General features: G+C 54.9%; 1 long non-coding RNA gene across 2 annotated transcripts; it reads left to right on the forward strand.

The window, feature by feature from the left end:
* Positions 1 to 840: 840 nt before the first annotated feature.
* LOC123932276 lies at positions 841 to 4758 on the forward strand. Of its 2 annotated transcripts, none has more exons than XR_006816411.1 (3): positions 841 to 878; positions 2786 to 2934; positions 4124 to 4758. It is a non-coding gene; the product is annotated as an uncharacterized LOC123932276 (long non-coding RNA). The 2 variants fall into 2 exon arrangements; XR_006816410.1 differs by having other exon boundaries at positions 846 to 878; positions 2763 to 2934.
* Positions 4759 to 9465: the final 4707 nt, after the last annotated feature.

A 9465-nucleotide genomic window follows, 5' to 3' on the forward strand; every position in this document is an offset into this window, starting at 1 on the left:
GACAGCTAGAGAAATAATAATAATAATAATAATAATAAACAGAAAGGATGAAGGGTTGGTGAGGACCCAGAGTCCTGGGGATGGGAAACCACGCAGCGCTGGGGAAAACTGTCTGGTGGTCGGTCTCTCGAAAGAATAAACAGAGTGACGGTCTGACCCAGCAGCTCCGGTCCAGTATCTACCCACAAGAAAGCGGGGACGTGAAGACATATTTGCGCACCTGTGTTCACAGCAGCATGACTCACAATAGCCGAGAGGCGGAAGCAAACCATGTTTCCATCGACAGGTAGATGGACACACACGGTGTGGTCCATCCCACGCAGGTCCAGCCTCAGAAAGGAAGGGACCCTGACCCCTGCCATCACACGAAGGGACCCCGAGGACACGGGGCTCAGCGAGAGGAGCCAGACCCAGAAGGTCTCATCCCGCAGGACCCCACTCCCGGGAGGGCACCCGAGGAGTCTCGTCCACACGGACAGGAGAGGGTGGGAGCCGGGGCTGGGGCAGGGGTGGGGAGTCTATGCTTTGTGGGGACGGAGTCTCCGTGTGCGGGGATGGAAAGTTCTGGAGACGGAGGGCAGGGGTGACGGCAGGACGGTGTGAGGGAGCTTCCCGCCACTGAGCTGTCCGCTTAGAGATGGTTAAAGTGGTAAGTTTTGGGTTTTGCTTTTTTTTTTTTTTTAAGATTTTATTTTATTTATTTGTCAGAGAGAGAGACAGCGAGAGCGGGAACCCAAGCCGGGGCAGAGAGAGAGGGAGAAGCAGGCTCCCCGCGGAGCAAGGAGCCCTATGTGGGGCTCGATCCCAGGATTCTGGGATCATGACCAGAGCCCAAGGCAGATGCCTCACGACGGAGCCCCCCAGGAGCCCCTAAAGTGGTAAGTTTTATGTTATGTATATTTTACTACAACTTAACAGTATTAAGAAAAACTATCACAAAGAAGAAGCCCAAACCCACTTGGGTAGGGGAGAAGAGCGGGTAGGACTCCGGCGGGTTCAAGGGAGGGGCTGGGGCTGGGGCGCGGCAGGGGCGCGGCTGGAGTGGGGTGCGGGCGGAGCAAGGACTTTGCCTGGGCTTCTGGCTGCCAGATGGACTACGGGGGACCCGGTTAAATGAGCAAGGGATGTTCTTACTCGAACGCGTTATTCACTGCTTATCTGGAGTCGCCCTGTAACTGGGCGTCCAGTGGATTTTCCGGGCTCAGTCCCGCGGTCCTCCCGAGGCTGCACTGCACCCATCCGTGCGCCCACCCCGCGGGAGCCCCTCACGGGCAAGAAGGGAAGACCGGCCGCTGCCCGAGGCGGTCCGCAGGACGAGATGCGGGGAAGGAGGCCGGCGGGAGAGCTCCAGGGATGCTCCTGGCACCAGCCTGCCGCACCTGCCTGCCGAGGCAGGGCGCAAGGGTCTGTCCTTATCTGCGCGCCGCCCTGCCCCCGTGTGAACCTTGGTGACTTGTACTGGGGTCACAGATAAGGAGTCCTAAGGAAGCCCAGCACCTAACGCCTTTGCAGTCACACCCCGGGGAGCTCCCAGGCCGGCCAGCTGGCTGGGGACGGATGCTGGGGCCAGACCCAGGTCCCCCCTCCGTGCCTCAGTTTCCCTCCCTGGAGAACCGGGCAGGGCCAGATGAATGTGCTCTGGGATGAGCGATGGTTATCCCGGAAGCGCAGTGTTGATTCTAATGCACGGGGCGGTGGGAGGTTGGTGGGTGTTTAGCAATTGTTTTGGGTCATCCTATAGCGAGACAAGATGTAAGCAGGGTCCATGCTTGTGATTCACGGCCAAGTCCTGTCGCTGCCCACACGGAATTAGTGAGTGTGGAAGAAGCGCTCCAGAAGGAGGTTTGGGGTGAGCTTCTGATGAGACCCTGGCCCCAACACTTCTGTCAACCCATCGATATGGAACCTTGGGTCATGTGCGCGTCTCTTTAAAGAGTCCCTATCTAATGTGGGTTGTGCGTTCATAACCCCGGACCCGCGTCCCACAACGCGGTCGCTCCCCACAAATGGAGCTTGTCCTAGGGCGGCACTTTCTCTGTAAGACAAGTCACAGGCTTCTGGAGCTTAGGGACATGGGAGCTAGCATGGGAGCAAAATCACCCACAAAAAGCGCAAAAATGCGAACAGTGGGGCACTCAGCACCATGAAAAGGAGGCTGGTTTACAGTCTGAGCTGGAAAAACAAGAGGCAGGGATGCCTGGGGGGCTCCGCGGGTGAAGCGCCTGCCTTGAGCTCAGGTCATGATCCTGGGGTCCTGGGACAGAGTCTGGCATCCCGCTCCCTGCTTGGCGGGGAGTCTGCTTCTCCCTCTGCCTGCTGCTCCTCCCTGCTTGTGCTCTCTCTCTCTCTCTCTCTGACAAATAAATACATAAAATTAAAAAAAAGGAAAAAGAAAAAGCAAGAAGGCAGAGTGTCACCTCTGTCCACCCTAGGTGGGAATATGCATGGGGGCAGCTGCTGCTCTTTGGCTCCCTGTGCACACCCGCAGGCAGCTGAGAAGTGCCTTGAGTAGTGATTTTAGGGCTGCAAATAAAAGGTAGTGAGTAGGCAAATTTGCAAGCGTAGAATATATGAATAATGAGGACCAGCTCTGTATACATTTATTTCCAATCATGTGTTCTCCAGCTCCGTTCACTGAGAAGGCCACGGGAGAGATACCCCAGGAGCAATGAGCACCCTTAGTACTCAGAAGTTGGGCTCTAAATACCGCCCTCCTACAAAAGGATCTTGGATTAAATTAATCATGTCCTTTTTTTTTTAAGATTTATTTATTTATTTATTTGAGAGAGAGTAAGCAGGAGGCAGGGAGAGGCAGAGAATCCCAAGCAGACTTCACGCCAGCATGGAGCCCGACATGGGACCCGTGAGGCTGGAGAGACTCCACGGAAAGAATGAAACCGTTGTCAGAAGGAGACTGGCAAAGATGATGCAGAGGTGGGTACATTCAAATTGGGGTTTTGAAGGGTAAATAGAAGTTCGCCACTTCTAGCTATTGAGAAACTCTAGTCAGTCACAGATGCTCCCAGCTCTGCAGGGTGGGGGCTGGAGCAGAGGGTGGGACTTGGGGCTGGGATCCTCAGGAGCGGAAGACTGGGTTCTGTGTGCAGGGGTAGGGAGGAAAGCCTGTCTGGAGGGGAAGATGTGGAAAAGGAGCTGTTGGATGTTGACAAAGCAGGGAGGGTGAAGGGGATGTTCCTGGCAGACGGAATAGCATATGCAAATGCTCAAAGTATGAGCCCGCACGGAGAGTTTGTGGGGACTGCAGCAAGTTCAGTCTAACTGAGAGGAAAGAGGCTAGAAGGGGAGTTTCTGGGGGATGCTAGGCTGCTAACATTCTCGGGAGCTTGGTCATGCAGGACTGAGGTGGAGGGAGGGTCTGGGGTTTAGGGAGTCTGTGGGAAGGGGATGAAGTTTCTGCCAAGCATTTGAGCTGAGGTTTTGAAGGATGAATAGGAGTTTGCTAGTCCCTCTGAGCAGCCTCTGAACTAGGGAGGAAGTTTGCGTGGAAAGATCCAGGATAGAAAGGGACCCAGGTGGGGTCCGGTAGGGGCAGGCAAGGCTCTGTTTGCAAGAGTCAGGGGACGCACCCCTTCCTGCCATGCCTCCTTCCTGATACTGGCCCAGAGTTGAGAGCTGGGGACACAAAAAGGACAAAGGTCCGGTCTTGTCCTCCAGGAATCTGCCTGGGAGTGGTCCTCGAAGTTTCCCCCAGGAATCTGCCTGGGAGTGGTCCTCGAAGGTTCCCCAGGAGGCGTATTGAGGGAGGAGGGGTCAGTGTGAAACGGATCCTGGGCTGACAGCTGAACCACGGGCATAATGAGTGGTCACAATCACTATCACTATTATTACTGGAACAGAAACAACACTTGCAGCCCGTTTACTGTGAATCCAGGCCTTGTTTTAAGCATTTTGCATAAATTAAATCTCCTGAGATAGGTAACTGCTCTATCTGTTTTACCAAAAAGGAAATGGAGAGAGATTGAGGCCTCAAAGTCATGGCTCAAGGTCATGGAGCTGAGATGTGGGCCCAGAAATTGTGGGTGCGGAGCTGAGATGTGGGCCCAGAAATTGTGGGTGCAGAATCCGGGCCATTACTGACCAGCCCACTTCCTGTCATTCCCAGGTCTCGTCCTGGTCCAGCCTCATCCTCACCAGCCTGTACCAGCAGCGGAGTCGCCTCTGTCCTGATCCCACTCTCCGCCACCACGGTGTCCATCCTCCCTGCAGCAGCAGCCACCAGAGGGCGCCTGCGGGCCTCTGAGTCCGGTCCCACCCTTCTGTGTCCACAGAGCTCCAGGGCTCCCACCTCCTTGGGTGAAAGCCAAACCCTCCCTGAGGCTCCCAAGACCCTACAGGACCTGCCTGGGCCCCTCCCTGCCCTCCCCTCCTACTTCTCTCCCCCTTGCTCACTGTGCTCCACCCACAGGGGCCCTCTCACGCTTTCTCCAACACTCCAGGTCCAGTCCTGCCCCAGGACCTTTGCACTGGCTCTCTCTGCTACTAGAATGCTCTTCCGGTGGATATACTTGGGCCTTGCTTGCTTCCTCAGAGAACCCTTCCCTAATCCCAAGGGTAGACTGTATTTTTAATCATTTGTGTTTCTTATCTGTGTGTCTCCACTAAGAAAGCCAGTCCCTGGGCGCCTGGGTGTCTCAGTCATTAAACGGCTGCCTTCGGCTTGGGTCATGATCTCAGGGTCCTGGGATCGAGCCCCAGATTGGGCTCCCTGCTCCGCGGGAAGCCTGCTTCTCCCTCTCCTGCTCCCCCTGCTTGTGTTCCCTCTCTCACTGTGTCTCTCTCTGTCAAATAAATGAATAAGTAAAATCTTAAAAAGAGAGAGAGAGAAAGCAAGCCAGCTCCCTGAGGGCATGGATTTGTGTCCCCAGCACCCAGCTCACAGCAGGTGCTTAATAGATGTTGGTTGAATTAAAAACTGGCTCCACTCTGTTCATCCAGCCCATTGTAATGATGTTCGTGAGCATTTATTGCCTGCCTTCTGTGTGTGAGGCCGTGTGGGAGGTTTTCTTTTCACCACTGATTTGTATATATATATCTGTTTTTAAGCTATCATTTAATATAGTTTACGTACCATAAAATTCACCATTTTATTTTATTTTTAAAGATTTTATTTGTCAGAGAGACGGAAAGCACGTGCCTGAATGAGCAGGGGGAGGGGCAGGCAGAGGGAGAAGCAGGCTCCCCGCTGAGCAAGGAGCCCATCCCAGGACCCCGGGATCCCGAACTGAGCTGAAGGCAGTCCCTTCACCAATGGAGCCCCCCAGCTGTTCCAAAATTCACCATTTGAAATCATCATTTAAATAGTACAATTCGGGGCGCCTGGGTGGCTCAGTGGATTAAGCCGCTGCCTTCGGCTCAGGTCATGATCTCAGGGTCCTGGGATCGAGCCCCGCATCGGGCTCTCTGCTCCGCAGGGAGCCTGCTTCCTCCTCTCTCTCTCTGTCTGCCTACTTGTAATCTCTCTGTCAAATAAATAAATAAAATCTTTAAAAAAAAATAAATAGTACAATTCAGTGGGTTTTGGTATATTTACTATGTTGCGCAACCATTACCAATAATTCCAGCACATTCTATCACCTGAAAAAGCAGCCTTGTCCCCATCAACCATCCCCTCCCCAGCCCCTGGCCCCCACAAACCCCCTTCCCGTCCCTGGAGGGGCCTGGTCTGGGCGTGTCACCCACGTGGTCTCACACCCCCGTGGCCTTCTGTGTCTGGTTCCCTCCCTGCGCGTCGTGGGCTCGGGTCCACCCCTGGGGCCGTGCGTGGGGGCGCCTCACTGCTGCTCCCAGCAGAGGGGACGTGCCCACACGTGGGGAACTCAGTCCTGAGGTGCTCACGCTTTGATGGACCCTTGGGGCCGTTACGAATCGCGCTGCTGGGGACATGCGTGTGCACAATTCTGTCTGCACGACCGCTTTCGATCCTCGCGGATAGATGCCTAGAACCAGAGCTGCTGGTGGGATGCTAATCGCACATTCCCCCTTCTGCAGATCGACCGAATTATTTCCCCTGTGAGTCACCTTTTTCCAGCCCCACCATCAGGAGCACGAGGACTCAGTTTCTCCACGTCCTCGTCAGCACTTGGCACTACCTGTCTTTTTGATTACAGCTCTCCTCGGGGGTGTGCAATGGTGTCTCAGTGCGGTCCTGATTTTTATCTCCCTGATAACTAATGATATTGGGTATCTTTTTTTTTTAATCACAGAAACCAGCATTTATTGGGTGTTTACAGCGGGCAGAGCTCCTTTTCACGTGCTTATCGGTAGGTGGAAATTCTTATCACCCCCCCCCCCCATGTTAACAGAAGAAGAAACAGACTCCAAGAAGGACAGCCACTTCCCGAGTGTCCCACAGCTTGCAGGGCTGGGACGGACAGTCTGACTCTCATTTGCTGACCACTTAATGTGGGACTGCCCTGAGGATCCTTGGGCAAATCTTTGTAGGGACGGATGTTTTTATGTCTGTCGCTGGCAAACCAAGGAATGACCCGGTTCGATCCCTTGGTAGGTCAGGGGTCCACCTTTTTAGATCCTACCCGGCCGTTTCCCACGTGGTTCTACTGCCTTGCACTTCTGCCCGCTGCCGATGGGAGTCCCGGTTCCCCCCTATTCTCCTCGGCGCTTAGGATGGTCTCAGCCTTTTAGAGCGTGCAGGGATTTTTTTCTTCTCCAGAGAAAGTGGAGAGCATGCCCCTTCCGTCTTAGCCTTTCTGGGAGGTGGCATCTCACTGTGGTTTTAATTTGCTTTTTCCTAAGTACCCCTGCGCCGTCTGAATGTCTTTCTTTGTTAAAGAGCACAGACTCGGGCGCCTGGGTGGCTCAGTGGGTTAAGCCGCTGCCTTCGGCTCAGGTCATGATCTCAGGGTCCTGGGATCGAGTCCCGCATCGGGCTCTCTGCTCAGCAGGGAGCCTGCTTCCTCCTCTCTCTCTCTGCCTGCCTCTCTGCCTACTTGTGATCTCTCTCTGCCAAATAAATGTAAAAAAAAAAAAAAGAGCACAGACTCAGCTTTACGGAGCTGTGCAGGTGCTCTGTGTGCCTCGGACGGACCCACCTCGGTCGGACCCGGCCCAGGGTTGGGTGCTGGGAGCGGAGACCCTCAGTCTTTAGTTCAGCCTTTGTTTCAGGCATTATCTTTGGGAAAAAAAAAAAAAAAAGAAAGAAAGAAAAGAAAAAGTCAACAAACCAGTAGTCTCCATGATAGTGGGTTGGGGACGCGGCCGAGGGCACGGCAGGACAAGGATACGAGGCTCCCGCGGGCTCCTCAGATACCGAGTGTCCACGTGATCCGGATGATTTTTTTTTCATAGAAAGTCAGCATCGAGCCCTGGAGAAGGTCCGGCACTGGGGTGCGGGGACACCTGTCGCCCAATCCCAGGGCTGGCACCGTGACCCTGGGGGGCCCTGGCAAACCGCCTGCCCCTGCCTGGGCTCCTCACCTTTGCTCTGTGCCAGGAGACGGCCTGCTCCCCAGCCTCTGGACCCCTCATAAAATTGAGCTCCTCAAGGCAGGGGAGGCCAACTTCCAAGGACGGAGGAGGCCAGGAGGCTGCAGGGAGCCAGGAAGGCAGGGCCTCCCAGCCATCAAGGTGCGGCAGCCGCGGACTTTGTCTCCCTGGGCCTCTGGGTGGGGAAGCCAAAGTCAGCGTTTAGCAACTGGCTGGGCCCCGGGGCCGGTTCACCATCTCTCCGCGGACCTCAGTTTCCGTATCTTACCCATCGGGGCCTTCCTGGTGCCTGCCCAGCTCCCGGCCGCGTGGTAGGCACGCAGAAAATGGATGAGAAGGAGGAGACACCCCCCAGCTCCCCCAACCCCACCCCCCCAACCCCCGTGAATTTGCTCCCTGCCGCCTCTCCCATTTCCTCCTCCCGGTGTCCCAGGCAGAGCTGAGGCGGGAGAGGGTGGCGTGGATGAAAATGCAACAGCTCTCCCTGCCCACAGCTGTGGCCCCAACTCAGCCTGCTCCTGCCTCAGGGTCCTTGCAAACATGTAAGCATCTATTAAGCACCTACTGTGTACTCTCCAAGTACCACCTCTTCGGACATTTCTTGTTTCCGCAGCTTTATAAAGGTGTAACTGATGTGCAGTGATTTGCCCGTGTGTAAAAGCCACCGTCAGTGGGGTTCCATCCCGAGTCGACCCCCGTGCCACCACTGGCGTAGCCAAAACAGGGGAAACACTCGCATCACCCCAGAACGTTCCCTTGTGCCCCTGCCCGTCCCCACTCCCATCCCCAGGCAAAACAGAATCCTGCTTTTAGTCAGTGTGGATTTCCATAGTGAAATCCACATTTTTCCAGAATTTTATTTTTTTAATTTCAAGATTTTATTTTTACTTCATTATTTATTTGATAGAGGGAGGGAGAGAGTGTACGAGCAGGGGGAGCGGCAGGCAGAGGGAGAAGCAGACTCCCCACCGAGCAGGGTGCCTGATGCGGGGGCTCGATCCCAGGACCCTGGGATCATGACCTGAGCCAAAGGCAGACACTTCACCGACTGAGCCCCTCAGGCACCCCCGGAACCCAGAAATATTTGGTCACCCAATCGTTGAAGTCCCATCTTTCATAGTCTGTATCAGAAGTAAATCTCTACATTCAATCCACATCCTAACTGGGCGGGTGGGGAGGAAGAGGGGTTGGCCATGAATACCAGGAAGCAGGTCTCCCTGCGGGTCATTCTAGAGGTTATATACCACCATCCCTTAGGACTGACATATCGAAGCAAACATTAAGCTTCTACTGTGTACTTTTCAAGAATCTCCTCCTTGGCTATTTACCGCAGCTCTCTCAGCAAGAGCTAATATTATGTCCCACTTGGCAGGTGGGGACACAGGCCCAGGGAAGGTAAGCCGGCCACCTACAGACTGACCCAGAGTAAGTGGCAAAAGGAGTCCGTGGTGAGGACTGTGCTCCAGGAGCACAGAAGGGAAGAAAGTACAGCGATTTCTTCTTTTCCAGAGAAAGAGGAGAAGCATGCAAGACAGCTGGGCTCCTTCTCTGGTTTCAGAAATGTTTACGGAGCACAAATACGGAGTATTTGCCAGGTGCCGTGTTAGGGCCGGGGACACCGCAGAGAACGAGATGGACAAGGTCCCCTGCATGCTTGGGACTTGCACGAGGGGTGAGGGGGTCTGCTTGCCCCCCTCCATCTAGGACCTGGTGCTTGGGAGTGTCGCTGCAGAGGGGAAGTGGACCCCTTGGTGACCAGGACCCCCACAGTCGCTGCCCTCTCGGAGCTCATGGTCTGCTGGTCACTAGGGACGGTCCTCAACACGTGGAGCTTCTGTCTGTTGGGGGAGCCCCACGCCCCCACCCCCGTGCCCTGGCTGTGTGTCCAGCAAGGGGCAGATGCAAGCCGGGGAGATGGGAGCTTCAAGGAGCGAATCTTCCCACACCCCCACTCAACTAATAAATGGAGACTTTGACCGTCCTCTCACCTGGTATCTCAAG

The sequence above is a fragment of the Meles meles genome, chromosome 20, assembly GCF_922984935.1.
Source record: "Meles meles chromosome 20, mMelMel3.1 paternal haplotype, whole genome shotgun sequence".
NCBI classification, from domain to species: domain Eukaryota; kingdom Metazoa; phylum Chordata; class Mammalia; order Carnivora; family Mustelidae; genus Meles; species Meles meles.